Source organism: Theropithecus gelada, chromosome 6 (assembly GCF_003255815.1).
Source record: "Theropithecus gelada isolate Dixy chromosome 6, Tgel_1.0, whole genome shotgun sequence".
NCBI classification, from domain to species: domain Eukaryota; kingdom Metazoa; phylum Chordata; class Mammalia; order Primates; family Cercopithecidae; genus Theropithecus; species Theropithecus gelada.
Genome location: NC_037673.1, coordinates 111,226,518 through 111,251,557, shown reverse-complemented (window position 1 = coordinate 111,251,557; position 25,040 = coordinate 111,226,518).

The window sequence follows — 25,040 nt, the reverse complement described above, 5'->3', positions numbered from 1 at the left end:
ATAGATTACCTTGGGTGGTATGGCCATTTTCATGATATTGATTCTTCCTATCCATGAGCATGGAATGTTCTTCCATTTGTTTGTGTCCTCTTTTATTTCACTGAGCAGTGGTTTATTTCACTGAGCAGTGGTTTGTAGTTCTCCTTGAAGAGGTCCTTTACATCCCTTGTAAGTTGGATTCCTAGGTATTTTATTCTCTTTGAAGCAATTGTGAATGGAAGTTCATTCATGATTTGGCTCTCTGTTTGTCTGTTATTGGTGTATAAGAATGCTTGTGATTTTTGCACATTAATTTTGTATCCTGAGACTTTGCTGAAGTTGCTTATCAGCTTAAGGAGATTTTAGGCTGAGATGATGGGGTTTTCTAAATATACAATCATGTCATCTGCAAACAGGGACAATTTGACTTCTTCTTTTCCTAACTGAATACCCTTGATTTCTTTCTCTTGTGTGACTGCCCTAGCCAGAACTTCCAACACTATGTTGAATAGGAGTGGTGAGAGAGGGCATCCCTGTCTTGTGCCAGTTTTCAAAGGGAATGCTTCCAGTTTTTTCCCATTCAGTATGATATTAGCTGTGGGTTTGTCATAAATAGCTCTTATTATTTTGAGATACGTTTCATCAATACTGAATTTATTGAGAGTTTTTAACATGAAGGATTGTGGAATTTTGTCGAAGGCCTTTTCTGCATCTATTGAGGTAACCATGTGGTTTTTGTCTTTGGTTCTGTTTATATGCTGGATTACAGTTATTGATTTGCTTATGTTGAACCAGCCTTGCATCCCAGGGATGAAGCCCACTTTATCGTGGTGGATAAGCTTTTTGATGTGCTGCTGCATTTGGTTTGCCAGTATTTTATTGAGGAGTTTTGCATCGATGTTCATCAGGGATATTAGTCTAAAATTATCTTTCTTTGTTGTATCTCTATCAGGCTTTGGTATTAGGATGATGCTGGCTTCATAAAATGAGTTAGGGAGGATTCCCTCTTTTTCTATTGATTGGAATCGTTTCAGAAGGAATGGTACCAACTTCTCCTTGAACCTCTGGTAGAATTTGGCTGTGAATCCGTCTGGTCCTGGACTTTTTTTGATTGGTAGGCTATTAATTATTTCCTCAATTTCAGAGCCTGCTATTGATCTATTCAGCTTCGTCCTGGTTTAGTCTTGGGAGAGTGTAAGTGTCCAGGAAATTATCCATTTCTTCTAGGTTTTCTAGTTTATTTGCATAGAGGTGTTTGTAGTATTCTCTGATGGTAGTTTTTATTTCTGTGGGGTCAGTGGTGATATCCCCTTTATCATTTTTTATTGTGTCTATTTGATTCTTCTCTCTTTTCTTCTTTATTAGTCTTCCTAGCAGTCTATCAATTTTGTTGATCTTTTCAAAAAACCAGCTTCTGGATTCATTGATTTTTTGCAGGGTCTTTTGTGTCTCTATCTCCTTCAGTTCTGCTCTGATCTTAGGTATTTCTTGCCTTCTGCTAGCTTTTGAATGTATTTGCTCTTGCTTCTCTAGTTCTTTTGATTTTGATGTTAGGGTGTCAATTTTAGATCTTTCCAGCTTTCTCTTGTGGGCATTTAGTGCTATAAATTTCCCTCTACACACTGCTTTAAATGTGTCCCAGAGATTCTGGTATGTTGTATCTTTGTTCTCACTGGTTTCAAAGAACAGCTTTATTTCTGCCTTCATTTCGTTATGTACCCAGTAGTCATTAGGAGCAGGTTGTTCAGTTTCTATGTAGTTGAGCTGTTTTGATTGATTCTTAGTCCTGAGTTCTAGTTTGATTGCACTGTGGTCTGAGAGACAGTTTGTTATAATTTCTGTTCTTTTCCATTTGCTGAGGAGTGCTTTACTTCCAACTATGTGGTCAATTTTGGAATAAGTGTGATGTGGTGCTGAGAAGAATGTATATTCTGTTGATTTGGGGTGGAGAGTTCTGTAGATGTCTATTAGGTCTACTTGTTGCAGAGTTGAGTTCAATTCCTGGATATCGTTGTTAACTTTCTGTCTCGTTGATCTGTCTAATGTTGACAGTGGGATGTTGAAGTCTTCCATTATTATTGTATGGGAGTCTAAGTCTCTTTGTAAGTCTCTAAGGACTTGCTTTATGAATCTGGGTGCTCCTGTATTGGGTGCATATATATTTAGGATAGTTAGCTCTTCTTGTTGAATTGATCCCTTTACCATTTATGTAATGGCCTTCTTTGTCTCTTTTGATCTTTGATGGTTTAAGGTCTGTTTTATCAGAGACTAGGATTGCAACCCCTGCTTTTTTTTTGTTTTCCATTTGTTTGGTAGATCTTCCTCCATGCCTTTATTTTGAGCCTATGTGTATCTCTGCTTGTGAGATGGGTCTCCTGAATACAGCAAACTGATGGGTCTTGACTCTTTATCCAATTTGCCAGTCCGTGTCTTTTAATTGGACCATTTAGTCCATTTACATTTAAGGTTAATATTGTTATGTGTGAACTTGATCCTGTCATTGTGATATTAGCTGGTTATTTTGCTTGTTGATTGATGCAGTTTCTTCCTAGCATCGATGGACTTTATTTTTTGACATGTTTTTGCAATGGCTGGTACTGGTTCTTCCTTTCCATGTTTAGTGCTTCCTTCAGTATCTCTTGTAGGGCAGGCCTGGTGGTGACAAAATCTCTAAGCATTTGCTTGTCTGTAAAGGATTTTATTTCTCCTTCACTTATGAAACTTAGTTTGGCTGGATATGAAATTCTGGGTTGAAAATTCTTTTCTTTAAGAATGTTGAATATTGGCCCCCACTCTCTTCTGGCTTGTAGAGTTTCTGCCAAGAGATCTGCTGTTAGTCTGATGGGCTTCCCTTTGTGGATAATCTGACCTTTCTCTCTGGCTTCTCTGAACAGTTTTTCCTTCATTTCAACGTTGGTGAATCTGACAATTATGTGTCTTGGAGTTGCTCTTCTCGAGGAGTATCTTTGTTGCATTCTCTGTATTTCCTGAATTTGAAAGTTGACCTGCCTTACTAGGTAGGGGAAGTTCTCCTGGATGATATCCTGAAGAGTGTTTTCCACCTTGTTTCCATTTTCCCCCTCACTTTCAGGCACCCCAATCAGATGTAGATTTGATCTTTTCACATAATCCCATATTTCTTGGAGGCTCTGTTCATTTCTTTTTCCTTTTTTTTCTTTTGGTTTCTCTTCTCGCTTTACTTCATTCATTTGATCCTCAATCGTTGATACTCTTTCTTCCAGTTGATCGAGTCGGTTACTGAAGCTTGTGCATTTGTCACGTATTTCTTGTGTCGTGGTTTTTATCTCTGTCAGTTCGTTTATAGCCTTCTCTGCATTGCTTATTCTAGTTATCAATTCTTCCATTCTTTTTTCAAGATTTTTAGTTTCTTTGCGCTGGGTATGTAATTCCTCCTTTAGCTCTGAGTAGTTTGATCAACTGAAGCCTTCTTCTCTCAACTCGTCAAAGTCATTCTCTGTCCCGCTTTGGTCCATTGCTGGTGATGAGCTGTGTTCCTTTGGAGGGGGAGATGTGCTCTGATTTTTTGAATTCTTGAATATCCAGCTTTTCTGCCCTGCTTTTCCCCCATCTTTGTGGTTTTATCTGCCTTTTGTCTTTGATGGTGGCATACTGATGGGGTTTTGGTGTGGGTGTCCTTTCTGTTTGTTAGTTTTCCTTCTAACGGTCAGGACCCTCAGCTGTAGGTCTGTTGGAGATTGCTTGAGGTTCACTCCAGACCCTGCTTGCCTGGGTATTAGCAGCGGAGACTGCAGAAGATAGAATATTGCTGTACAGCGAGTGCTGCTGTCTGATTCTTGCTCTAGAACCTTTGTCTCAGGGGCGTACCTTGCCATGTGAGGTGGGGATGTCAGTCTGCACCTAGTTGGGTATGTCTCCCAGTTAGGCTACTCAGGGGTCAGGGACCCACTTAGCAGGCAGACTTTCGGTTCTCAGATGTCAACCTCCGTTCTGGGAGATCCATTGCTCTCTTCAAAGCTGTCAGACAGGGTCGTTAATATCTGCAGAGGTTTCTGCTGCTTTTTTTTTCTATGCCCTGTCCCCAGAGGTGGAATCTACGAGGCAGGCAGGCCTCCTTGAGCTGCCGTGGGCTCCACCCAGTTCGAGCTTCCTGGAGGCTTTGTTTACCTACTTAAGTCTCAGCAATGGCGGGCACCCCTCCACCAGACTCGCTGCTGCCTTGCAGTTAGATCTCAGACTGCTGTGCTAGCAATGAGGGAGGCTTCATGGGCGTGGGCCCTCTTGGCCAGGTGTGGGATATAATATCCTGGTGTGCTGTTTGCTAAGACCCTTGGTAAAGCACAGTATTAGGGTGGGAGTTACCTGATTTTCCAGGTGTTGTGTGTCTCAGTTTCTAAAGGGATTCCCTTTCCCCTTGCACTTCCCAGGTGAGGCGATGCCTCAACCTGCTTCAGCTCTAGCTGGTCGGGTTGCACCAGCTGACCAGCACCAATTGTCTGGCACTCCCCAGTGAGATGAACCTGGTACCTCAGTTGAAAATGCAGAAATCATCCATCTTCTGTGTCACTTGTGCTGGGAGCTGAAGGCTGGAGCTGTTCCTATTCGGCCATCTTGCTTGCACCCCTCAATTCCTGATATTATATGCTTATACATTTATACATAGATATCAATATTTTAAAAAACACTTTATTTCTTATAATGTACATTTTATATGCTATCTAATTTGATTCTTACAAATGCCCCTCAAGGCAACTTGGTCAAAGGTATTATCATTCTAGTTTTTAATGGGGACACTGAGGTGCAAAGGTACTGACGGCTCACATAGTTGCTAGGTACAGAGTTGGAGTTTGACTCTAAGTCTATACCGCTGTGCTTCTTATGCGTGGAGGACATTTAGCCTCTTTTAAACCTCTGACCAATGTGGCTTTACTTTCCAGAAATTCTTGCGTATGTCCCCTGAAGCAGCATAACCAGCACAAATCTGCATGCAGAGATCTTTGTCACTTGGAGGCCTCGTAACCCCAGCTCCCCATCTGGAACACACTCTTATAATGACAAAATCCAAATGGACTCGAAGCTTTTTTTTTTTTTTTTTTTTAAATCAGAAGTCAGTTAATAAAACACATGGTCCATACTGTTAATCTATTAGTATTCACTTTTAACTCAAATAAATATTTATTACGATGCATTTTATCCCATACTATAATTAATGCATCAAATTATTTTCTATTGCTTTCTTCTTTTTCAAAGTTACATTGAAACTCTCTCACCTTATCTATGCCTGATGTGAGACTAGCTCTTCTCAACACTCAACAACATGGCTGCAAAAGTAGTGAAGCAGAGAGACAGACAAGTGAGAAGAAGACTAACTCTGTTGGGATTACGGTTGGATCACCTTTTTATCATTTCAGTTATTTGTTAATCACCACCTTGAAACACAACAATGTTTAATGCCACGAGGATATCCTTACACTGTAAACACTACAGTAGAGAGAGAAAAGGGCATGATTTAAAGCAAAATGTGGTCTCTCTTGTAGAAAACATTTTCTGATAAACATTAAGGAAAATATTAGGCTAAAAAATCTAATTGTTTATATCAAGTCAGCATTTTTTTTTTTTTTTGTATAGGACCAGAGAGTAAGAGTTTTATGGCTTGTGGGCCACACAGTCTCTGTCATAACTACTCAACTTCATTGCAGTGCTAAAGTTGGCACTTTGCAATGAACATGGCTGTGTTCTAACAAAACTTTATAGGAATAGGTGGCAGGCTGCATTTGGCCAACAGGATATAGTTTGTCACCCCCAGGTTAATATATTCTAACTTACATCTTCAGCCTATTTGTCACCAGTCTAAAAGAATGCTGCTCCAGTAGTAGGAATTTGGGTCTTACATCACTCTTGGTTACCATTCCTGCCCTGGACACAAACCTTCCGACTCCACATATACCTTCAGGACTCAACTGCCCTCTTTATTGTAGTGTCCTCCAGTCATGTCCTCCTTCCTTTTCTCTTGACAATTATTGTGTCAGTTATACATTGCCACAATAATGCACAACAATCACAAAACCTTAGTGGCACCAAAAACTTTTTTATTATTGCTCCTGAGTCTGAGTCAGAGGAGCTGGCTGGTAGCTCTGCTGCTTTTGACTGGGCTCACTTACCCACCTGAGGCTGTGCCGAGTGAGATGATGGGTGGCTTGGCTCCAGCATGCTCACCTGGGTATGTTTTCATGACAAAGGCAAAGGTGCAGAGCCTGAGCAGAAATGTGCAGAGCTCCTTGAAGCCTGGCAAACTCTCTTCTGCCTCCTTCTGTTGGCTGAGTTCAGATCCAAGAGGTGAGTAAACAGACCCCACCTTTTCAGTGGAAGTGACTGCAATTTCTTCTGGCAAATATGTGGACATAGGGAGGGGTAAAGAATTGAGGTTATTAGTGTAATCAGTCCATGACAGTCATCTAGTCTAGTAGATTCTTCCTTCTGTCTTTACAGTGTCGTCTCCCTGTATTCCTGTTTCTGCTTCTTAGGTCTAGCTCTTACTGTCTGAAGCAGGTGCATTAGGATTCTGACTTGCATTCTCCACCCCTCCAAGGCACCAAGCATGTCTTTCTTATGATACAGAGCTCTGGTGGTATCAGTTCTTCAGTTAAAAACATTCAGTGTCTACCCATCAAATTCTCTTGGACTGATTTCCTAGGAGCTCTACCTTTATACTCCATTTCACCTTTCTAGCTTTATATACCACTTTCTGCTATGTCACCCTATGGCAAAGCAAACCACTTCCAACTCTCTAACCATTTCTTAATTTTTCTCATCTTGACCCTTTGTTCAAACTGTCTCTGTTTGTAGAAATTGTCTTCCTCCTTCCAGATGCAGCTCAGATGCCTCTTCTTTCAGAAACTGGATCAGGCTCCTCTCCCCAGTGACTGGCGCTCGCTTTGAAAAGTCATGATTCTTTCCTTCTCCTTTTCATCAACATTTGGCACATTTTATTTTGAGTTATAGGGCATCTGTTTGGATGATGACTTAGCACTCCCAACAGATTTACATTTTTTTCAGGATGAACTGTGGCTATTTGACATCTCCAGGTCCTTGGCATAGTAGCACAAAGTAGGCATTCTAACAAGGTCTGAGGAAAGCCTGAGTTCTTGAGTGAAGGTGGCAAGGAAAGAGGGCACCTCAGTCTCCAAAAGAGTATTTTGAGGTTCCAGAGTGGCTGCTTCCATTTTTTCAGGTTCCAATGGAAAAGGAACAAACTCCTCTTCCATTTATTTTTGTTATAAAGGGCTTTAGTTAGCAAACAGCTGAAGCAGGCTGTCCAGATGTGGAAAGAGCCCTTGCTTTGTTTTTTCAACCAAAGCTTTTGTTGCCTGGCTAATGTGTCCTTTTTCTAAAAGAACCTCTGGCCCCAGGAGAGGAGGACACAGCTATTAGTGGCTGCCTATTGCACTGTGAAGGATGATTTTCATGCCCCATTCAGTGCAGAATGATGGTGGGAATCTAGCACACACCATCTCCTCCTTTCACCCTTACCATCATACTCCCATAGACCTCTGAATGTTAGATAATATTCTTCACAGATTCTTCTCCCAGCCCACCCTTCTGACTAGGAGGCAATCTTCCTCTGTCCTGACTTCCACATGGGGAGATGTAAACTTTACCTCTTTAGAGTATACTCACCTCTAAGGGCTTTCAGATTGATTTGGTGCCGCATCTTAAAAAATCCTGTTTTCTGAACAAATCCAGTGAAATCAGAAGAAACAGGCCAGTTTTATCAGATTACTTTCCTTGTTCTTGACTCCTGCACTGTCTACTTTCATGGTCTGTGCATCATCTCCCTCTGTGTAGGGGATCATGCCGGGCCCCAGCCCTGGAGCTCTTCAGCATCGTTCTCATGTTTCTTCCATTTGTTATATAAGTTTGGATTACATGTGTTTTGAGCTGATTGATCATTGGCCCATTTTTATTTCTTCCTGGGTTTGAGCCATTGGGCTGATATTTATTTTATGGTTAATTTGTCTTTTCATTGAAACTGTGAATATTTTCCAAGAATGCAGTAGACTTGCTATTTCCAATTGGAGTTTGCGGCCTATTTTGCCACTTCCTTTTTAAAGAACTATTTCAGTTGGAATGAGTTGGAATTTATAGCCATGATTTTCTATTTTGTTTTCTCATTTCCTGTTCTGCAATAAAGGTAAGAGAGGCAGTCATTTCTGTGCTGTGAAAACTTATAAAATTACACTATTATTTTGAATTTATTTAGCATGCTAAACTGTTCCATTTATTAGCTCTCAGTATTTTTCTTTTTGAGGCATAATTTATAAAGATATGCCAGGCTTTTCAGACAATGAATAGATTTTAAATGGTCATTGGGTATAGTGACCTAGAATTACAGAGTGAAAATTAGATTTGCTTACTCCCCAGTTTCTTTTATTTTCTTGAGAGGATAGAGCTGTGCACAAATAAGACATTTGCTTTCCTCAGTATGCTCTCCTTTCCTTCTTTCACTAACATTATGAGGCAGTGAACTACAGAGTTAAGAGCTTAGGTGCTAGAGTCAGCGTCCCTTAGCTCAAATCCCAGCATCACCATTTACTAAATGTAGGACGTTGGAAAATATATCTGAACTTGTGACTTGGCTTTCTCATTTCTAAAATAGGGGTTGGTGTGAGTCAAGTATGGAAATATACATGAAACTCTTGGTATAGTTCATGGACATTTTAGAATACATTCAGCCCTCTGTATTTGTGGACTTCACATCCATGGAGTCAACCAACCTCGCATCAAAAATATATTAAAAAATTGCGTCTGTACTTAACATGTACAGACTTTTTTCTTGTTACATTGTATCATTCCCTAAACAATACAGAATAACAACTATTTGCATAACATTTACATTTTATTTGGTATTAGAAGTAATCTAGAGAGAATCCAAAGTAAACAGGGAGATGTGCATAGATTTTATGCAAATATGATGCCATTTTATATCACGGACTTGAGCGTCTGTGGATTTTAGTGTCCACGAGAGGTCCTGGAGCCAATCCCCCATGGATACTGAGAAACGACTGCAACACTGGAGCTCTTATTCTTTATATTTCAAATATAGTTTTGATTCTTCCTTCAATTTTTCCCAGATTTTCACATGAGCAAAACTTAGGGTTAGAACTTGGTCATGTGAAAATATAGGCAAATAAAGGATAGAGTAAAAATGCTATTGATAAAGCCAGGTACAATTCTTCTTGTGTAAAATCATCAATCTACTTGGTTAGCACTATATATGAGTTGGGTGTTTTCCCCATTATGTTACAATTATATTGACAAAAAATTAGCAGGAGCATAGTTGATTCCCATTTTCACAGAACAAATAACCATTGGGTAGTAGGAAGCTGTGCTTCAGAAACACAGCCTTGCTTTCTTTTGAAGGACAGTCAAAAGCACGGTATGTTTAAACTGAAGACTATGAGTGTTCTGCATGACTGATGAAGGATTGCTAAATTTATCATTTTCTACCTTAAATTAGAAAGCAAAAGTTCAGTATTTTTATGACTGGAAATTTTATAAATGCTCCTATTAATAGTTATTTTTAATGTCAATTGTTTGAAAGTATGATTTTTTTCATATAATTTTCCATTTTGTGGAGGAAGCATAATTTTTTTAATAGTTGACCACTGCCCCAACTTAGGCTCTTCTCTCAGACTTGAGGCTCTTTTCCTGCAAACAGGATATTCTCATCAGTCAGGACTGAATGAGTGATGAAGACAAGAAGTCCCTGCTCTAGGTGCAGTGAAGGAAAAGACATCTCCCTGGTTGTGTGTAGCATCCTAGGAAAAGGGAGGCTATTATTATTCATGGTCAGAAAAAGTATGACTGCCCTGATGCTCTTCCAATAATTTTGAGAGAAAGAGAAAATATATAGTGAGAAACAAATAAAAGCCCTTGTGTGTCAGGGTTTTGGTCTTTGAGGAGCAGGGAAGAGGGTAGATTGACCACTTTGATAAAGAATGTACAAATCTTTCTGAGACAAATTCTACTTCTTATTAAATTGTGAATTTTTAATGCTGTCCTACATTAGAGTCTATTACTGTGACACACCTCCCAGACTTCTGCACTTTAAAACTGATCAAGAGGAAAAACCATATGATTTGGTTTTCATCTTTAGAGGAGAGTGGATTTTCCAAAAATAACCATCGGCTGGCTGCATGATGCTATTTTTCACTGGCAAGTAGCTGAAATAGATTTTTAACCCATTGTCTTCTCTATTTTTGGTTAAGAACTTAGGAAAAGTACAAATGTAAGCACAACTTCAGCTTTAGGGGTTTTGGAGTGTCAAGGATTGAGTCTGGAAGTTGGGTTATTCTTGCTTTAAGGGATTAGATCTATAATGACATGCTACTTCTCGCTCTGGAGTCTCTGAAACATCTGTCTGGCATCCCAGTGGTTATTCATCTCCTCCTTCACAGCATCCATAAAATCTTGCATTATATTCAGATTCTCTTCTCTGAGAATCCTCAGTTCTTTGTTAGTGTGGTCATCTGTACTCCAAGATGCCCAATGACCTTGGAAAATAGCCCCAAGCAAGGGGAAATGTTACAGAGCTGAAAGGAAACAGTCTATGCACAAGCCTGCCTTCCTCCTCTTCCAAAGTAAGTGAGTCTTGCTATGTTGCTCAGCCTCCCTTGCAGGCAGGTTTGGTCATGCAACAAAGCCTTTTCCAGTGGAATGAAAGCAGAAGTGATAGGTACCCTTTCCAGACCTGGCCGGCAAAACCACTGTGACATTTGCTAGAACAGTCTTCCTTTAACTAGGTAAAAATCTATTTCCCTATCTTCATTATTGGCTGATCTCAGTTTACTTTTCTGAAGTAAACAGGATAAGCTTACCTCATCTTCCTCATGCCTCTTTAGGAGCTTTTCTAACTCCAGGTGTCTATAATTTCATAACTGAGCTCAGAATGCCTTTTAAAAATGACTCAGTGATCGGAATTAAGGGCATGTAGATTAATATTTGTACATACTTGGTTATATAGATGGTCGCTGACTTACAATGGTTTGGCTTAACAATTTTTCAGCTTTACAATGGTGTGAAAGAGATATACACCGAGTAGAAAGTGTATTTCAAGTTTCTAAGTTTGATCTTTTCCTGGGCTAGTGATATGCTGTACGATACTCTCTGTGAACGCTGAGCAGCGGCAATGAACTGGAGCTCCTAGGCAGCCACTTCATCACAAGGGTGGGGGTTAGGGGTATTAAATGCATCTAGGCTTATGATATTTTCCATGTACAATGGGTTTATTGGGACATAATCTATCATAAGTTGAGCATCTGTACATCTGTGAGCAGCAGGTGGGTGCAGGGGTTATAAATTTGAACTCTGGAGTTACACTCCCACAGGTACAATTCTGCTGTCATGAATTTCTGGTTGAGTAACTTTGGGCAAATGATTTACACATTTTGAATATCAGTTTCCATATTAGTAAAATGGGGATAATAATAGTACCTCATCAGATAGTTGTGAAGATTAAATGAACTCATACATGCAAAAGACTCAAGAAAGTACGCTCAGGTAAAATCACTCAATAAATGTTAACTATTGCGTTAATACTTGTAAGTAAAATAAGCAGAAAATCAGTGATTAAATCGGGCCACCTCCCCTCTATATCTTTACCATTTGTAGCAGTCAGGGACCTCTCTCAGAACATCCTTTCTGTGTTTGAGGATCTGGAGCAAAGTCTATGTCATTCCTGATTGTTTGACTTAACTCAGCCTGCCTGCTCTGATGCAAATATAATGGAAAGGCGAGGGAGCTCTGGCAAATTACAAACGGCTTTCTAGGCACTCAGATATAGGCCAAAGAGAATTTTCTTAAAATTGATTATAATTCTGGCCTCATGGGTGCTTGCTAATCACCAGGCTTCCTCCTTGTGAGTGCAGTTTGGGGCTGAGAGAAACAGTGTATAGGGAGTGAATCTGCTTCCTACTTTGGTTCCACATGTTCTCCATGGATTTTTGTTAAATGACCCAGTGAATGCATTTCTGACTACAGGAATGCAGTCATCACTAGCCAATAATTTTCAGACCTTCTTGAAAAGATAAGAGTAATTTAAAGATCTAAAAATACCCACACTAGAATTCCCTAGGGTCTTTGTTGCAAAGAGAGCTATGAGGTTTGCCAAACAATCACTGAGGTAAATTTCAAAAAAATAAAAATACAGCCAATGAGCCTGTAGAAGACCCACTTTTGTTAATAGGATAATTGCAAGATATAAGGTGGAGTTTGGGGGTTCTTCTATTCTTTCTGCATAATTTGCTATCATCTGAATTGAAATTGAACTCTCTCCCTACCTTTCTCTCTGCTGTCCGGAGTGGAAGACTAGCAGAATGATTGAAAGTATGGCTTTTACCACTTATCAGTTGTGTAAGCTTGGTCATACTAGCCAAGTCTTGAAGCCTTGGTTTTCTCATCTTTTAAACAAGAGAGTTGTTGTGTCCCTCTTAATGGGTTGTTGTGAAGTCTAAATATGCTACACTTGTGAAGGATTAGTTCAGTGCCTGACACATAGCAAGAGTTCAGTAAATGGTTGCTTTCATTGTACATGCCAGTAAGATATGCTTTCCAAATCTCAGTGTGAAAGAAATACCAATTTCTTTTAGCATGGTAGTCTTGTATAGTAGGAAATTTCACCTTGGAAACTTGAGAGTGAAATTTGAGTGTTCTAAATCATTTCCTTACAACAAATTATTAATTGGGGATTTTAGCCAGTGATGCTCTAGGCACAAGAAAAACTAAAAACCTAGAGGTTGCTCATGTCAATGACTATATAAAATCTCTTACATGCAAAGGAACACAAAGCAACAGCTAGGATTCATAAGTCATTAGGTTGTAGCAATGTAAGAATTTTTAATAGCTATGGAGATGGCACATACAACCTTATGACTCCTATACTTTATCCACTCATTCACTCTTTTATTCATTCATTCTGAAAATGTTTTGGAAATACCATGATGAACAAAACAGATATGCCTCTGTTCACATGGCATTAGCATCTGAATGGGAAATATGGGCAAAACTTGTTAAGAAAACAACCAAATTATGGAAATAATTGCAGTTGGGTGCAGTGGCTCATGCCTGGAATCCCAGCACTTTGGGAGGCCAAGGCAGGTGGATCACCTGAGGTCAGGAGTTCGAGACCAGCCTGGCCAACATAGAGAAACCACATCTCTCCTAAAAATGCAAAAATAAGCCGGGCATGATGGCAGGCACCTGTAATCCCAGTTACTCAGGGGGATGAGGCAGGAGAATTGCTTGAACCCGGGAGGCAGAGGCCGCAGTGAGCTGAGATTGCACCACTGTACTCCAGCCTGCGTGACAGAGTGAGACTTGGTCTCAAAAAAAAGAATAATAATTGTACACTATGATAAGTGTTATAAAAGAAATCACTGCAAGTTTAAAATAGGAAACAATAGCTCTGGAGTGGAGGACAAGTATACTTAAGAAAGAATGGAGTAAAGTAGCTACGAGGAGAGGAGGCGGCTATTCTAGAAGGAGGGAAGAGGATGTGCAAAGGCTGTGGTGTGCAAAAGAACCTTGAAGAGTGGAAGAAAGTCCACTGTGGACAGAGGAGAGCTGGTGAGAAGGTTGGAGATGGGGCAAGCCAGATTATGAAGGGCCCTGAAGCTATGATAGGGAGTTTAGATTTTATTTAGGCAGAAAAAAACAAATACAAGATATTGCTCTGGCCTCTGGAGACTAGATGAAAGGAGTTAAAATTAGCAGCATGGAGATGGGAGGAGATTGTAGCAGTGGTTCAGGTGACTAGGCCTTGGGATGGGGGTTGTGGAGATGGAGAAAAGTAAACTGAATCAATCGACCTATGTGTCCATCTATTTATTAGGATTGGCAGAACTTGCTGAGGGATCAAACTCCAAGTTGGCAGTTGGATATGTGAGTCTAGAGCTCAAAGGATAGGGCTGAGCTGAAATATAAATTTGAGAGTTGCTGAATTACATATATTATAGTGTTTAAAGCCAGATTAAAGGAGAAGATCACCTAGGAAATTTTGGAGAAGAGAACATTAGAGAAACAGCATGCTTTAGGACTCAGGTAAAGAGTAGCAAAGGAGACAGAGAAGGAATAACTAGCAAGACAAGAAGAGATCTCAAGGAGTATAGAAACAAAGAGATAAAGGGTATTTAGGCAGAATTATCAACCTGGCTGAATGCTGGCAAGTGGTAGAGTAAGTTGAAGGCAGGGAGAGTATTAATTTTGGCATCATGGACATATTTGGTGATCATAAGAGTCATTGCAGTGGAGTGATGGTGTTCAATGGGGTAGCGCTGTATCAGACTCAGATTATGTATAACAGTGAATGTATATAAATAAGTTGAGATACTATACGTAGGCATCTCTTTTGAGAAGTCTCTCTAAGATGAGGTCAAGGTAAAAGGAGGACTTTCAAAAGATGGGCTTTAGGAGAGCATATTTGCATGTGATGAGGATGTGCCTTCAGAAAGGAGACAACTGAAGAAGCAAAGCCCTTGAGAAGGCAAGAGAGAATTAGATCCAGAGCACAGGTGAAGGGATTGGTTTTGTCAGAAAAGCAGGAAAACTTTATAACAGGAAGAAAGATAAAGTTATATATATATGAGGAGGCATGCAGCTTGTTAGTTTATTTTCTGTCAATGAAGAACGAGGCAAGACCATAGGGGGAGGATATGGATAGAGAAGGGAGCTTGAGAGATTTGAAAGAAAGCAGAAGATATAAAATGATCAACTCATATAATGAGAAAACAGCCCTATATGAAAAATATCACAGAATCACTGGCCTTTCTTGAGTGCACATATACGTTCACAAATTTCAAGTGAGAGCTGCACTTTAGAATATAGGCTCCAGAGAGTAGGGGTCTTGTCTGTCTCTTTTACCAGTCTTCATGGTACCTAATTGGGGCCTGATAAATAGTAGATGCTCCAGAAATGTTTATTGAGTGAATGAATGAATATGTTTAGTTGGTAACTTTCTCTGGCAATATTTGGATGCTCAGGTAAAGGCACCAAGAAGATTGGGGGTAGAACTCGTAGAGCACTGGGGTTCTTCCCTAGGCAAGGGTGAAAGACAGAGAGCAGTCAGGAACTTGAGGATTTTAGCAAGGGAGTGATTATAATGATGGGCCATAGAATCAATGATGGAAGAGAACAAAGGGAAAGCTAATGGATAATTAGCTAATGGGTAGTGAGAAAGTGGTTTGAGGTCATGAAGAGGTCAGAAAGTTTGTCCGTAAGCATTCTTAAGAAAACCTTCTGAAAGAATAAGAGGTTGTGGTTGCAGAACATTAGGTTTGGAACTGGGATTTGAGAAGGAGAGCAGATACTGGTGATTGCATAACTCAGGGTATAACCATGTGGGGATGCCACGGCAGAGTAGAAGAAAATATCACTCATAACGAGGATTCAAAGTGTGGATTGGCTCTATTTCCTTTTTCTTTAGTTCATCTAATATATCATAGTTATGATCCTAATCCATGTAGAAAAGCAGATGAACTTTATGATAAAGTCATGAAAATATAAATGGAAATTTCCTACTCTTTTTACCCCCAACAAATACACATAACCAAACATGACTGTCATGGATCTAAGGATATTTACATGGTTATTTGGAGAACCAGAGTGTACAGTTTGGTAGGGACTATGTCAACATTTACACATAATTGAGTAATTTGCAATGTTAAGTGTCTAGAAGGAAGGCCTGACTAGGCATAAATATATATTTAATCCCACTGAATCGTGGCTGATGAATTGTATTGTTGAAAATCTGAAAGGGTATCATTTTGCCAGATATAGAGTAATAGTATTCCATTATTCTCAGATGAATTGTCACAGCAGTTAATATATTTTTGGCTTTTTAATTTAAAATGTTAAGTGTGGGTGGAGGGGGTGATGAAAGTCACCAGAGAAGTTTAAGAATAGAAGGGGCTATGCTCTACTTCTTTTTTTCATTCCCCTGGGAGGGTGCAAACCTTTCTGTACTATTAGAATATGGGAAAACAAGAATTGGACAGCCACATGGGGTGCCGGCACAGAAAGGCCTGAGGCACAAGTCTGAATGAAGTATTCTGGATGGGATACAGGAAACAGCAAGGTGTCATTTTCCTGTGTAGCTGCCAGTGGTGTGGACATAGCTGAGAAAAAGCCAGTATACCAGGAGGAGCTCATGGTTAGGAGGAGTGGACCTGTCAACAAATTTCCTGCAGACCTGAGGACCAGAGGAATCCAGATACCTAAACAACTTGCAACTTCAGAGATGCCAGCATAGCTGTATGATGACCAGATTTACAACCCTCCCTCATACCTTGACATTGTATAAAGTCTCAGGACCAGGGAGAGGAGAAAATCTTAACTTAGTGAAGGAAGTCCTGATTGGCTGATAAAATCTTACTTAGATGATTTTTTTCACTCTCATATTGGATGGGAGCTTGAAATAGAGATGAAGCTATGAAAAATAATAAAAATAATGAAAAATTATTTTACATTCCTTGTACATTTGAGTGTGTGGATTGAAAAATTAATAGCTATTACACAAGAGTTACTGCTTATTTTGGTTATCACGTTAGTATGACTGTTAACAAAGGCCCAAATAATAGTGGCTTACAGAAGATAAAAGCTTGCTTTTTCTCATGTAACAGTCTGAACATAAGCAGTGCAGGATGAATATGGTGGCTTTACAATATTAGGGGCTGAGATTTCCCTGTCTTGTTGCTCTACTCTCCTCAATGTGCATCATTTTCCATCTTGTGGTCTATTACGAATGCATGGGTTCTGCCAGCACAGCCATGTTCTGGCCAGTGGGAAGGAGAGTGATGTGGAGGGGATAACCTATATGTTGCAAATACCACTTTCTCTTTCATCCTATTAGCCAGAACTTACTTACATAACACATATAGCCTTAAGGGAAGCTGAGAAATAGACACTTGAGCTGGTTAACTGTATGCCAAGCTACACTTTGGGGGAGATACTACCTAAACGAAGAAAGAGAGAATGTATTTTGGGAGAAAATCAGTGATGTCTGGCATTTAGTGTCACAGGTGCCTGGGAACCTAGATGAAGTATTGAAATAGAAGAGGCATGGAGAGCATGAGTTATCCTTGAGTTGAACAGCTACTTCTTTGGGGATGAGAAGTGAATTTTAACTGCTTATCTATAGGTGGGCCCTCTGTCCCTGGGCCAATTACTCACTTCCTAGATGAGCTCATGTCTAGCTCCATCCCAAAGGCTTCACTTTAGTGCTAAGTGCTGGAAGGCCAACAAAGGCTGTTCTTAAGTTTCTGCGTTGTAGTTACTTGTTGATAACTATTACTTTACGGATAATGGATCTGTTTTATTTTATATTATTTGTTTTATATTATCTGTTTTATTTATATTATTGTGAAAATATAATCATAAAACAATAATTTATGTTTGTATAACAATATACATATATTTTTGGTAGCCTGTTCACTTCCATGATTTTTTAACATTTTCACAGACTTACCATAAATGAATATTTAAATACTATACAGTTGCAACTGTCCCTACATCCCCAAGTTTTTATATCCATCAGCACGTACCGATTTTCTCATTTCTCCAGTTATGACTTTTGGGTCTTTTTTTTTTTTTTTTTTTTGGAGACGTAGTTTAGCTCTTGTTGCTCAGGATGGAGTGCAATGGCACCACCTAGGCTCACTGCGACCTCCGCCTCCCGGGTTCAAGCGATTCTCCTGCCTTGGCTTCCCGAGTAGCTGGGATTACAGGCATGCACCACCATGCCCGACTAATTTTGTATTTTTAGTAGATACAGGGTTTCTCCATGTTTGTCAGGCTGGTCTCAAACTCCCGACCTCAGGTGATCCTCCCGCCTTGGCCTCCCAAAGTGCTGGGATTACAGGCCGGTGAGCCACTGTGCCTGGCCGGGACTTTCTTTACATGCCTCTGTGCCTCTTGCCCAGGATTGCTTTCTTTTCCTTTCTTTCATTTTTCCCCCCCGGGACTATTTCCTAGGATCCTCTCTGTAGTCGTTTGTACTTAACATATTGAGCTTATCTTTTAGGCGTTTTCCTTTTTTCGGTTTCCCCACTCTTCTCCCTTCCCATCCTTTCTGCCTTGGTAACTTTTAAATACGGCATTTTTCTGAAGCAGTTCGTACTTGTGTCCTTATCTCTGCAGGGGATATCTTCTCTCTTTTGTTCTATACTGCTTGCTCACCCCAGTTATTTTCTGTTTCCTTTGCCTTCCCCCTACTGTGCAAATGTACTCTTTATTTCTACCAACACCTCCTTTCTAAAGCCCCTTGAGCTGCTCCCTGCCTTTTTATTTTTTATCATACTAGGGAGTGCCCCTATTTTTTTTTGGCGGGGGCGGGAAGGGATATCAATAATCAGAGGTAGTTACTTGATTTATCTATTCATTTTTGCTCCCTGAAGGTGGCCTAGGAGATAGTTTCTCTGACTACAAAACGGGCTTCATTTGGGCTTAATTTCTGAGCTCTGCATATCCGAGATGGCACAGTTTCCTAATTTTTCTGCTAGAAGTCCTGTAGTTTTCTACTCCGGGTGACCCGTCACTTCTGTTCATAGCATTCTCACACTGCCCCGCTTCCAGAACTGCTGAAGCTTAGCTGACAGCCTCTCCTTCACTGCTTTACTTCCAGTCTACTGGACCTCTCACTTGGTCTCTCCTTATGCCTTCTGAAGAAAGAGCAGCACACTGCTTCTGTGCCACCGTTTTCTGGTCTGCAGAATACTGGGGTTGTCTGTACTCTCTGTGACAGACTATACCTTAAATCTTCTCATTTCAATAAGTCGAATTCTAAGCACTGGGGACCTATGCCAAGTAATTTCAAAGTATAGTCCACTGCCTGAACTATTCTGGACCCTAGAACTATGTGGCTACCTTAGAGGAGTTCCTTGCTCAATGGTGAAACTCTGCAGGCCTAACTGGGCTACTCTTACACAGTTGGGGTAGAGTGGGTTTCTGAGTTCTTAAATTATTTTCTTCACGGCAGAAATGTGGATCCCTGGGTCTCTCCAATCACCATGCCATTGTGTCTGGAATTGGTGGGTTCTTGGTCTCACTGACTTCAAGAATGAAGCCGCCGACCCTCACGGTGTTACAGTTCTTAAAGATGGTGAGTGTTACAGTTTCTTAAAAATTATGTGTCCAGAGTTTGTTCCTTCAGACGTTCAGATGTGTCTGGAGCTTCTTCCTTCTGGTGGGTTGGTGGTCTCACTGTCAGGAGTGAAGCTGCAGACCTTCATCGTGAGTGTTACAGCTTTTAAAGGCAGTGCCTCTGGAGTTGTTTGTTCTTCCCGGTGGGCTGTGGTCTTGCTGGCTTCACGAACGAAACTGCAGACTTTCACGGTGAGTGTTATAGCTCATAAGGGAAGCATGGACCCAAAGAGTGAGCAGCAGCAAGATTTACTGCAAAGCACAAAAGACAAACCTTCCACCATCTGGACGGGGACTCCAGTGGGTTGCTCCTGGCTGGCTCGGGCAGCCTGCTTTTATTCCCTTATCTGGCCCCACCCACATCCTGCTGATTGGTCTATTTTACAGAGAGTTGATTGGTCCACTTTTCAGAGAGCTGATTGGTCTGTTTTCACAGAGTGCTGAGTGGTGCGCTTACAATCCTTGAGCTAGACACCCAGTCACAGAGTGCTAGTTAGCTAGATGCAGAGTTAGCTAGATATAGAGTAGCAATTGGTGTATTCACAAACCTTGAGCTAGACACAGAGTACTGATCCGTGTATTTACAAACCCTGAGCTAGACACAGAGTGCTGATTGGAGCATTTACACTCCTTGAGCTAGACACAGAGTCACAGAGTGCTAGTCCTCCAAGTCTCCACCAGGTTAGCTAGATACAGAGTACCAATTGGTGTATTCATAAACCTTGAGCTAGGCACAGAGTACTGATTGGTGTATTCACAAACCCTGAACTAGACACGGAGTGCTGATTGGTGCACATACAAGCCTCCCGCTAGATATAAAAGTTCTCCAAGTCCCCATCCGGTTCAGGAGCCCAGCTGGCTTCACCCAGTGGATCCTGTACTCCCGCTGTAGGTGGAGCTGCCCGCCAGTCCCAAGCCACGCCTGCACTCCTCAGTCCTTGGGCTCTCAGTGGGACGGGGTGCCACGGAGCAGGGAACGGCGCCCGTAGGGGAGGCTAAGGCTGCGCTGGAGCCCACCACAGGGGGAGGAGCTCAGACATGGTGGGCTGCAGGTCCGGAGCCCTGCCCCTTGCCTGGAAGCAGCTAAAGCCCCTGAAGGATTTGAGTGCCGCGCCAGCGGGCCGGCACTGCTGCGGGACCTGGCAACCTCCGCAGCTGCTGGCCTGGGTGCTAAGCCCTTGACTGCCCTGGGCTGGCGGTGCACCTCCCCGTAAGCAGAGGAAGGAGGTTCAGGCCTCAGCCAGCCTAGAGAGTGGCTCCCACTGTGCCGTGGCGGACTGAAGGGCTCCTCAAGCGCTGCCAGAGTGAACGCGGAGGCTGAGGAGGTGCTGAGAGTGAGGGCTGCTAGCACATTGTCACTTCTCACCATTACATGGTCTTGGATGTTGAGGGGGAAGTTTTCTATTTAATAATTTGATAGATATAGAAAAAGTATGCATGGATTCCTAAACAAAGACTTCAGGTAAAGAATATTTCGATAATACTGTTCTGTCCCTTTGTTGAATATGTGTGACCCGTTTTCTGAGAAAAGTTGCTGCAATTTTAATGACTTTGCTTAGAGAATAATAGCTAATGAATAGTCTAATAATCCTCTCTGTGTTTTTTCAAAAGGAAAAGTATCAGGGTGATTGGGAATTCAGGCTTCAGTAGGGAAGTTGCCAAAATCATCCACAGTAGCCATTTGTTCATCTATTGGGTGAATTATTTAATTGTATTGTCATTATCTGTTTACAATTCTGCCTCCCTCACTAGATTGTGAATTCATCCAAAGCAGTGATATTGTCTTATTCTTGATGAATTGCAATTGTTGGAATTCAGCAAGTGTTAACTTAATGAGTGAACAGATAGATAAATGAGGAAACCGGAGTCACAGGAGGTCAAGCAAGCTGTGTGGGGTTAGACTGTGTGTTAACCTCTCTGGCCTCAGTTTCAAATTTCACCCGCAGTTGATCATGTTGGCATGTATTTCCCAGAAGACATTCCATGTATAAAAATCCAATGACTCGCCCAGTTCTATAATAAGTTGGTGATATTGCTGGATTTAGAACTTAAATGAACTAATTTCTGATCAGGGTTCTTCTTTTATTGTGCCGTATTCTGACTTTCAATTTAGCTATTGCAAAGTGTGCTAGATAGGCCACTAAATTACTGTCAAATTTCTCTCTGGCCCACCTTCAGGACTGATGGTACTAAATGAAAGACAATTATATTTAGAAGACTTCTATGAGAATAAAAATGTCAAATACAGTGTTGATTCTAAATGCCTGCTACACGTGTTTTTGGATAATTATGTATGATATTTACTATATAGGCATTCCCGACTTAATGATGATTCAACCTATGATTTTTCGACTTTACAGTGGTATGGAAGCAATGCGCATTAGGTATACTCCTTAGTTTATGACTTAACCTAAGTTGAAAATATGTGTAAGTCCAAAGTTCGTTTCCAACTTAGGATATTTTTAATTTACAGTAGGTTTATTGAATGTAATCCCATTGTAGGTTGAGGAGTATCTGTGTTCTCCCAGTTGATTGCACAGTAGTCCCCTCTACATTCTCTGGCACCCAAACTCATCCATTTTTTTTAGGGAAGATATCTTACAGTAGGAATTTAAAGAGAAATGAAGGATTCTAAAGTAGATTATAATTCTAATTTTTTGAGGGGCATAAGAGCTGGGGGGTCTTTTTGAAGTATTGCTTTAGTCTAAGGAATGGATTTTGAAGAAAGTGATTTTTCTCACCTTCCTAGACAGGATGAAGAGTTTTATCCCCAATATTTTATTATAAAATTTTAAATATGCAAAGAAGTTGATAGAATTGTATATCAATTCTCTAGATTCTACTATTAAAAGCTGTATTTATTTAATCCACATCTATCAATTTATCTTATTTTATGATGGATTTCAAAGTAAGTTGACAATATTACATTTCACTCCTAAACACTTAAAAACATGCATATAATTAACTAGAGTTCAATTTTGTTTACCTTTTTTATAGTAAAATTTACATGTAATGAAATATTTATGTCCTAAGTGTGCAGTCAATAAGTTTTGACAAATGTATATATTGTTGTGACCCTATATCTATCAAGGTTTAGGATATTACCATCACCTAGAAAGTTCTCTTATACTTCTTTTTTTTTTTTTTTTTTTTTTTTTAGGCAGGATCTCACTTTGTCCTCCAGGCTATAGTACAGTGGCACAATCTCAGCTCACTGCAGCTTTGGCCTTCTGGGTTTAAGTGATCCTGCCTTAGCCCCCCAAATAGCTGGGACTATAGGCATGCATACCTGGTTAATTTTTGTATTTTTTTGTAGAGAGAGGGGTTTCGCCATGTTGTCCAGGCTGGTCTCAAACTCCTGGGCTCAAGAAATCCACCTACCTCCGCTTCCCAAAGTGCTAGGATTACAGGCATGAGCCACCATGCCCAGCTGTCTTATACTTCTTAACAGTCAGTTTCCACCCTAACCATCTCAGTGGCTGCTTTAAAATCTTACCTGATAATTCTAGCTTCTGGGTTATCTTAGTTTAGTCTGCATTGATTGCCTACTCTCTTGAGCAAGGTCTCTTCATTTGTCTGGTAGTTCTAGATTGCATTCTGAACATTGTGAATGATACAACATACAGATTCTGACTATTCTGCAATTTTCCTCTGAAGATTATTGATTTTTGTTTTAGTAGGCAGTTAACTAAGCTGGATTAAAACTCAAAATTCTATTTCTCCTATGGCAGCAGCTGAAATGTCTGACTGATTCTTTTAGTCTTAGCTGAGCTGCCTGGAATCTTCCCCAAGCAAGCAGAATTGACGGGTGAGATAGAGATTTGGACAGAGTTTATATGCAGAAGTTTGAGCTCCTTCCATTGTAGGATTCCCTCTTAACTTTCCAGCTGCTGTGCTAGCCCCTAACTCTTTACTCCGGTTCTTCTAGGGAGTGAGTCTGCAGGTTTATGTACATATTTTAGCCATCTTAATTGTGGCATGCCTTTAGATGATAAGCCTTAACTTCTAGTACCATTACATTTCACCATGTTGATGCCCCTCTAGCTTCTCTTGCTTTTGGTTATTCTTCGATGCTTTCTGATGGTTATTTTTCATATTTTGTTCATAGCTTATGGTGTTATCTGTGGTTGGGTTGGTCTGACAGGAGTTGGTTTGCTATTACCAGAAGCAGAGCTTATGTGGTTTTGTTTCCCTTAGCTTCCTAAACTAGATAAAGATCTTATGAGCTGAAAGGAAGACAGCAAAGCAGAAAGGAATAAAGAGCATGGGATTTAGCAATGAGTGCCTCTGAGAAGGGACCTTTGTCCTGTTGAGGAGTAGAGGAGTGAGAGAATATGTGATCCAAAGGCAGGCAAGACTTGTGTTTCATGCCAAGTGAGGATTAGGGAAGCCAGCAAGTCATGGAGTTTCTAGCACCCCTTGCTGTATGGCAAAAGCAGAAGAATAGAGATGCCGACATGCAGTATCCAGAAAAGGAGGGGTTGAGACAGCCCCTAGGTTTCTTATGGACTGAGACTGACAGGGCAGAACATCCAATGATTTTCATGTACCTGCTGAGACAGCCAGAGAGATAACTGAAGGAAGCCTAGGACTTGGAGAAGCCGCTCATTGGGATGGGGGAAGCAGTAGTATGGCCAGCGTGGAGACTGCAACTGAACAGGGACCAGGTGGGGTGTGTATGGCTCTGCAGATGCCAGTGGGGAAAGGCGACTGGAGGGAATCAAGACACTGCAGTAGATGTCAGCGCAGACCTATGAGATCATAATGGAAGGCCATTTTCCATGTTTTGATGCTAAGTATTACAGTCTTCCATCCTTTGGATCTCAGTTGCAACCCCTGGGGTAAGGGTCAAGAGAATAAAATTTTGACTTGATTGCATTGACCCAGGACTGTCTGACTTAAGTTTTGCCAAAGAATGGAGTAGAAAGTTTGAGATAGAAAGTAAGGTCGCATATCATATATAGAAAATAAAGTTGAATTTTGTCATACTTGAGTTTTGTGGATTGAGACTCTGTACCTCCTACACACGTGCAATGTAAATGCAGCCAGGAGCATTGAGCACTGACTGATGGTAGAGGAGCCAGGTGGCGACTTAAGAAATGAAGGGGCGAGAGTGGGGATTTATCTTGGCTGTGGTTCTCCAAGCATGGATTTTTGGGTTTCATTTCAGGATTCTGTTAATGTTCCTCTAGCCAACCAGTAATCAGAGTTTTATTTTTCTTTCTTGTTCTCATTTATAATGTGCATAATTTACATACATTTGCATTTTAATCTTTCTAACTGAAAGAATTGAATAAATATGCCATCTCTGCATACCACTAGAGCAGAAACACATTGAACTCCCGTGGTATGGATAAAGGTCACTGTTGACATACTCCTTACTTTAGCTCAAAATTATTTTCTAAGCTCTGGGTGTGCTTTCCTTCTTTGCAGTTAAATCAGATAATTCTACCCTATATTTTAGTTTTTCTTTCTGTTGCTGAAAGATTCTAGAGAAGCAGCTTAGGCCAACTCCTAAATTTTATAGATGATGAAATGGAGCCACAGAAGTAACTTACCCAGGACCACATTGTTAGAGATACAGGTGGTTTTAGTATCCAGACCCGTGATTTTAGCGTTTTCCCCTCTTATGCTCTTATCTCACCTATGCCTATATTATTGTAGAGTTGGGCTGGGTTCCTACCTTTTAGAAGCTGACTTTTAGAGAATATCTATGAGCAAAGTATGAAGAGTTTGTTTTGTGCTGTAGTTTAAAAAGTGTGACAGTTGAAAAGTTTGATGATACAAAAATACAAATGCAGCTAACAGAAGTTTAGAGTTTGTTGTGGTGAAGAAAGGTAGGGAAGGGGTATGAATGTCTTCATCTTCAAAGTGAAGCTAAAGGAGTACTG